Genomic DNA, 8,199 nt, shown 5'->3' with positions numbered 1-8,199 from the left:
GGCACAGTTGGCATCTGGCACTTAGGAAGGCTGTCAGTCAAGCTGGCCTGTGGTCAATTATCTCCTTAAGTAGACTGGCACGAGTCCAGCCAGGGAGGAAGGCTGGTGGCATCCAGAGGAATCAGAGCCAGTTAGCTGGCCGTGGTACTAAGCATCTTTGCATAGGGGGGTTGGAAGGCTGATCAACACATCTTCTCCTGGGATTCAAAGGTGACATTTGCCTGCTTGGCACTAGTACAGAAAGAGTCCAGAACAGTATGGAAACAGAATGCCTTAGGAGAAAAAAAATTGATTCTCAAAGCCACCAATTCCCCTTAAATTCCATTCACTGACAAAAATCACCATCTCTGATACGCACAAGATGATACAGAGATCTTGGTAAATGATGGTGGGACGTGGTTCCTCCACTGGACAAGAATTCCCGTTCATCATTGTACCTGACTATGAAATGGGCAGAAAAGATAGTCTGGGGGGCATATTCAGGCTTGGATGATGTGGCAAAGGTTTGAAGTGGTAGCAGTGTTAAGCAGACTATGGGGATATGATTCTGTGTGGGGGTACAGGGGCAGGGTGGAGTTGGCATTGGAAAGAAGGGGTTTCGAAAGCCAATGATAACCACTTTGTAGGTAAAAAGGCAGAGTGGGGATTCAAGTGGCGGTGGGAAGTCCTTGAATTCCAAAAGGCAAAACAGTTTCTTCAAGTCCAACATTTTCATTTTGCTCATTTGAAGTATTTTCATTAACTTTATCTGTCAAAGCTGAAATGCTACCTTATACCCTTTGGGGGAGATTTAAGAGATCTGCTTGGGATTTCAATTCAGTCTTAAACCATTGTTTAAATGGTATGAATCTGGCAAGACTCCAGATGTACTCTGTCCCAAGCACTTTTCCCTCTTAACTATCCCCTGTGTATTTTAAGGAAAATTTAAGCCACATGTTGTACTTTCCCCCTTGCATCCAAATGTCGTTTTATTGAATTTTAGCATGGTCCATGAAATTCAAATTCTGAGTTTTAAGCTATAATATATTCATATGATCTACAACACAGTCACATGATATGCACATATATCATTAAGCAGAAAATAAAGCATCTGAGAACTATAGTTGATTATAGTAACATTTCTTCAGACTGAAGAACCATGCTGGGAACGCCATATTAAAAAAGGATTTTATGAAATTATCCAAAAATTCAGAGAAACGAAATTAGTGACTCATGAGAATATTTTTAAAAGAATACTGCTAAGAAGCTATTTTGATGATGCTTTGTTTGATCCAAATAGTTGTTTCCTGCCACAAGGAACAGGTCTTTTGTGTGCACAAGACACCCAGGCTTTGCTTGTAAGTCACAGATCTCATTATTGTGGCATCATTTAAAAAATGCATTGAACTACGCTCTCCCATCTGAGCCACTTCCAGCCCTGTCAGCACCTTCACAGACAGCGTGTTTTTTACTGTTACTGCGGATGAATGCTTAGCAAAAAGGGAGCTGGAGAGCTGTAGTCCAGGCCCAGCTGAACTAGATTCATTCCAGAAAGGATCCACAACATTGAAGCACACAGATGAGAAAAAGGGAAAAGGGGGGAAGGAGGAGGGAGAGGGAGGAAGCAAAGAAAGAAGCAGAGAGAGAGAGAGAGACGGGGGAGGGGGGGCAGATGTACACATCTAATATTGACAAAGAAATAAAAGGAATTATCATTTTCTAACCTAATATTGTTTGGGTTTTCTCTCAGGAAACTCTCGATCAATTTTTCCAATGTATGTGTCTATAACACTACTTATCGGAAATAATCTTGGCTTAAAAGCAATATCCATTCTTCTTTTAAGAATGGTTCTTAGCGGGGCGCCTGGGTAGCTCAGTGGGTTAAGTCTCCCCCTTCAGCTCAGGTCATGATCTCAGGGTCTTGGGATCAAGCCTTGCATCATCGGGCTCTCTGCTCAGCAGGGAGCCTGCTTCCCTCTCTCTCTCTGCCTATTTGTGATCTCTCTCTCTCTGCGTGTCAAATAAATAAATAAATAAAATCTTTAAAAAAAAAAAAAAGTTCTTAGCTAGAGAGGACAGGGTACTGTATAACTAACTGGCAGCCACATTTATTGCCTAAAAAAAAGAGGCGTCAGTCTGCCTAAGAATTCATCCCAGGTGAGAATTTTGTATCATTAATTTTGTTGCAATTTATTGTATAGGGATTAACCTGTATCCCCACAGGGAGGTGTTTAAATAAGTGATGCTGTTTATATACTATGGAATATCATGCAGCCATCACAAATAATGCTTATAAAATTTTGCTCATATAGAAAATGTTTATGCACCAAATATAAATAGCGGTACCTCTAGACTCCAGACTGCTGAAATCATAAATCATCTTATTTTCTTGTTTTCCATATGATCTCGATTGTTTTGGATTGTCTGCCTACACGGACCATGTTTTACTTTTATAACCAGGGGAAAGATCACTCAAAGATCTCTCCAGCCAATAAAACTAGCGTGTCAACAAAATGTAAATTATTATTTTTTTAAGGATTTATTTATTTATTTGACAGAGACCACAAGTAGGCAGAGAGGCAAGTAGAGAAGGGAAGCAGGCTCCCTGCTGAGTAGAGAGCCTGATGTGGGGCTCGCTCCCAGGACCCTGAGATCATGACCTGAGCCAAAGGCAGAGGCTTAACTCACTGAGCCATCCAGGCGCCCCCAAAATGTAAATTATTATATTTTAATGTAGCATCTTCAGTTTGGGGGAGGGGTGAAGACCTGACTGGTAAAAATGTCCTTTAAAGGCAAAGAACTGAGGAGAAGAAGGAACCACACACATCCTGCTGTCCTCCTGCTGTGTCTTTGACAAGACCGCTGTCACTTTTAAGTTTTGACTCTGGGGGAATTTTGTGAGAATTGCTGTCCCATAAAACTGCAATGGGAAAATGCAAAAAGGCTGAAATTACAAAGAAGGCTTGATAAAGAAAAAAATCCCTCTTTCTCTCTCTCTCTTTTTTAAGTAAGCTCTAAACCCTACGTGGGGCTCAAACTCACAACCCCCAAATCAAGAGTCAAATGTTCTTCTGACAGATCCAGCCAGGCGCCCCAAGTCTTGTATTCTTTTGCTCCTTTTTCTACTCGCTTTCTCTCTTTTCATCTTTCACATTGCATGAAGTTTTTTAGTAGCCCCAAAGTCTTCTTGAAACTAGGCAGATAATGAGCATTAAATTAATACATTCTGCTAGCTTAGGCAATTCCTCCCAAATGCGAAATAATATGCAGTTTTCCAAAATAGTAATATAATTCTCCTTTTTCCCAGTTGGCAAATCTTTTTTGAGTAGTGACAATGTTTTAGGGGCTCTTGGGTGGCTCAGTCTGCTCTTGGCTCAGGTCATGATCCCAGGGTCCTGGGAATGAGCCCTGAGTTGGGCTCCCTACTCAGTGGGGAGCCTGCTTCTCCCTCTTCCTCTCCAGCTGGTGCTCTCTCCCCCTCTATCTGAAATAAACAAAATCTTAAAAAAAAAAATAATATTTGTACTAGTTCAAGTAAACCTGTATTGTGTCTTCTTTGTCTACATCGAAATCGTTTCTTTAAAAAAAAATATATGGGGAAGTCTGGGGCATGTGGCTGGCTTCAGTCAGTAGAGCATAGGACTCTTGATCTTGGGGTGATGACATTGAGCCCTATGTTGGATGTAGAGACTACTTTCATTTTTTAAATTTTTCTTAAGATTTTATTTATTTGACAGAGAGATCAAAAGTAGGCAGAGAGAGAGGAGGAAGCAGGCTCCCTGCCAAGCAGAGAGCCGGATGTAGGGCTCCATCCCAGAACCCTGAGACCATAACCTGAGCCGAAGGCAGAGGCCTAACCCACTGAGCCACCCAGGCGACCCAAAACTACTTTTAAAAAATTTGTTTTAAATTTTTAAAAAATGCAAAAGTCTGTAACTACTCAGAACATGCAAATTTTCAGAAGACTAAACATACCTCAACTATTATGACAGAAACCTGATTACCTCTAAAAATGACCCCAGGTCACTGAGATTTTTGGTTTTTAAAGATGTTGCACTGGTGGGGCACCTGGGTGGTTCAGTGGGTTAAAGCCTCTGCCTTCAGCTCAGGTCATGATCCCAGGGTCCTGGGATCGAGCCCTGCATCAGGCTCTCTGCTCAGCGGGGAGCCTGCTTCCTCCTCTCTCTCTGCCTGCCTCTCTGCCTACTTGTGATATCTGTCTGTCAAATAAATAAATGAAATATTTTAAAAAAATAAAATAAAATAAAAATTAAAATGTTGCACTGGAGAACTTAAATTCAACTAAAGTTGAAATTATAAGACTGAATTTTTAACCCAAGAGAACCAGAGAATCAAAGTATGATCAAATATATCTCACTTCACCAGCTTAGAGAACGAAATAACATCCTATTTCTTTGATATACAACAATTTTGAACCCTCTTCTCAGTTATTACTGGAAAACATCTTTTTCCTTGCCAGGGAACCCTAGGCTGACTCAGGCCTGGTTACTCCCACCTTAAAAAGAAAAAAGGTGAAGTCGAATCAGTCTGCTAACATTGCCTATCAAACTTGAGGTACATGTGATCATCTGTCGAGGTCTTTTTTTAAGATTTTATTTACTTATTTGACAGAGAGAGAGAGATCACAAACAGGGGGAGTGGCAGAGAGAGGGAGAAGCAGGCTGCCTGCCGACGTGATCCGAGGAGTCTGGTATCATGACCCAAGCCAGTGCTTGGGCGCCTGCATGGCTCAGTGGGTTAAGGGGGCCCTCTGCTCCGCAGGGAGCCTGCTTCCCTGTCTTTTTCTCTCTGCCTACTTGTGATCTCTCTCTGTCAACTAAATAAATAAAATATTCAAAAGAAGAAAGAAAGAAAACAAAGGCAGATGCTTTACCCCTGAGCTACCCAGGTGCCCCCTGGGGCGTTTTGTGAAACACCTTCTGCTGGATCCCACCTCCAAAGATTCTGATTCAGCTGGTGTGAAGCAGAGCCTGAGTTGATACCGGTCTAATGAGTTACCAGATGATGCTGATGTTGCTGATTTGCTGGGCCCCAGATCACACTCAAGTTCTGGGCTGCAAGAGATTTTCTTTTCATCAGTAACAGCCATCTCAGACCATCAGCCACACCCAAATAACTTTGAACATTAGTTAAGATCAGTATCTTTTTTTCTTTCAAAACCTCCATAGCGCAGGGGCGCCTGCATAGAGCAGTCAGTGAAGTGTTTGACTCTTGGTTTCAACTCAGGCGGTGATCTCAAAGTCGTGGGATTAAGCCCCGAGTCCAGAGCTGTGCTCAGCTCAGAGTGGGCTTGACATTCTCTCTTTGTCTCCCTCTGCCTCTCCTGCCCTAGCTCTCTCTTGATCTCTCTCTAAAATAAATAAAACCTTGGAGGGGGGGGAACATCACTGTTGCCTATCAAATTTACCCATCACCTTCCCAGTCGTCTGAGTATTATATACTAATGCACAAGGGAAACAGAAAAGCCCCGTATACCCCAGAGTTGGAGCACTCCCCACCATTAAGTCTCATCAGGACGGAATAGTTGGATTGGAAAGTAAAAGATTTCTTATTTCATCAAGGAGGCAGCTGAGGCAGTGGTTACTTGAGAAGCAAATTACTAAACCCTAAAGCTAGAAGTCAGTTGTCGGGGGCACCTGAATGGCTCAGTCAGTTAAGTCTGCCTTGGCTCAGGTCATGATCCCCGGGGTCCTGGGATCAAATCCTGCCTCAGGGAGCACACTCCTCCTGCTTGTGCTCTCCCTTTTTCTCTCTCTGTCAAATAAATAAATAAATAAATAAATAAAATCTTAAATTAATAAAAAAAAAAGTCATTTGTTTTCTTGCTATGCCCATCTTTACATCATAAGCCAGCTCCTTTACAAAAGGAACTACCACTTCACTTCACTTCCTTAATGTGATGTAACTGTATTTGCAGACCACACTTTTCCTTTGATGCTTTCATCTTTATGTCAGCTGTTTTATATAGGAGAGATAGGGTTTTTTTTTTTTATATTTTATTTATTTATTTGACACAGAGAGAGAGAGAGACATCGCAAGCAGGCGGAGAGGCAGGCAGAGAGAGGGAGAAGCAGGCTTCCCGCTGAGCAGAGAGCCCAACGCAGGGCTCAGTCCCAGGACCCTGAGATCATATCCTGAGCCAAAGGCAGAGGCTTAACCCACTGAGCCACCGGGGCACGCTGGGAGATAGGTTTTATTCTGAGTTTATACATATGCAGGCTTAGATCTAAAACTTGGAGGATCGAGTCCTTGCAGATGTTCAAATGATGCATGAATTTAGTGAACTCACGCTTTGCCTAAAAATGGAACCACTTAGCCAAATATTTACAAAACTGCTTTGTTTTCATAGTGTGCATTCTAACAAAATGTGTGCATTCTAAGAAAACAAATGTTACCAGGACTCAAGCTGGGATCCCCTCTAATCCTTGAGAGTTCATGATCTTTCCCAGCCTTATTCCATGTTCTGTGACAGACTCACACCCCTGTCTCTCTGGGGACTTTAGAAGCTGGAGAAGGTATAGAGGCATTTTTGCTTAACATGTCTGACTTACAACTCCAGCTCCCAGAGACCTGGTTCACTTTAAGGATCATCTCAACATAAAAGCATCCTGCCTCCTTTATTTGCAATCATTCCAGGTGTAAAAGGCATGAGGAGCAAACGCCAATGTCTTGAAGATTTGAGTTTACCTTACTTCATTCAATTGAAATATTTATTACTTTAAAAAGTACTTCTATCATCTCTCTACCAGGACTTTTGATTGTCTTTGCCATTCAGTCTAGTCTTATAGTTTGATTGGCCTTGACTCTCTTATTGGTCTATTTGCTCTCCCCCACCCCCCTTGCCCTTCTTCAGTTGCTTCCACTGCCCTTCACCCTACTCCACCCCAATACCCACTAACTTTTTTTTTTTAAGATTTTATTTATTTATTTGACAGAGAGAGATCAAAAGTAGGCAGAGAGGCAGGCAGAGAGAGAGGGAAACAAGCTCCCTGCCGAGCAAAGAGCCTGATACGGGTCTCAATCCCAGGATCCTGAGATCATGACCTGAGCCAAAGGCAGAGGCTTAACTCACTGAGCCACCCAGGTGGCCACTAACTTTTTATGAGGGATGGTTTAATTCTTCTTCTCTCTGTGGAGACTGTAACCATTGGGACCTCGCCTTCTACAGGGGAAGTGTTCTATCAGGTTTTTTTCCAACATGAAGACAGCTCTTCTTAGAAGAGGAACTAAGGGAGGGCACCTGGGTGGCTCAATGGGCTAAAGCCTCTGCCTTTGGCTCGGGTCATGATCTCAGGGTCCTGGGATGGAGTCCCATGTCGGTCTCTCTGCTCAGCAGGGAGCCTGCTTCCCCGCCCCCCCCCCCCCCGCCTGTCTCTCTGCCTACTTCTGATCTCTGTCTGTCAAATAAATAAATAAAATCTTTAAAAAAAAAAAAAAAGGAACTAAGATGTTGGCTATTAAAATCAGTGGTTTTTTTAAATTTAATTTAATTTATTTATTTAGCAGACAGAGATCACAAGTAGGCAGAGGGGCAGGCAGAGACAGAGAGGGGAGGAAGCAGCCTCCCTGCTGAGCAGAGAGCCCGATGCGGGGCTTGATCCCAGGACCCTGGGATCTTGACCCAAGCCAAAGGCAAAGGCTTTAACCCACTGAGCCACCCAGGCGCCCCTAAAATCAGTTTTAAATCTAACTACCCCCACATCTCCACCCCACAAGCAATTATTCGATTCTGTCCTCGTGCAGGACCTCTGCCAGGTGCTGATTATAAGACACATTCCCGGCCTGCACCGCCAACTATTAAGCTCTTGTCTCTCATCTCCAAGCCTCCCCTTCCCTACTCTGCTCTTTGCATACCACGTTTCTGCTTTGCCTGCTGGCTATATGTTGAGTTCTGGTAATGTGGGGTTCTAGTGGTAGTAGCAACAGTGAGAAAAGAAGGGATTTGCTCCTTTCTGCTTGTTCCTTCTGGGGCTTCCTTTCTGCTTGTGATTCCTGAAAGCCTCATGCAGCAAAACTTCTTTACCCTGCAGTGCCTTCTTGTAGCAGCAGCTGAATCCAGCTGGAAGTTTTCCCGAAGCTTAAAGAATCAACCCCGTCATGCCCCTCCTCAGAGACGTCAGCACGTCAGCCCCAAGACTCTCCCTGCGTTCTGAGGGTTAGCAACCTGGGACTCACCTCTGAGTTTCTGAGTGTTAATAA

The sequence above is a fragment of the Mustela lutreola genome, chromosome 12 (assembly GCF_030435805.1).
Source record: "Mustela lutreola isolate mMusLut2 chromosome 12, mMusLut2.pri, whole genome shotgun sequence".
NCBI lineage: Eukaryota > Metazoa > Chordata > Mammalia > Carnivora > Mustelidae > Mustela > Mustela lutreola.
The sequence above is the reverse complement of the archived record's forward strand: the minus strand, read 5'-3'. Positions refer to the sequence as shown.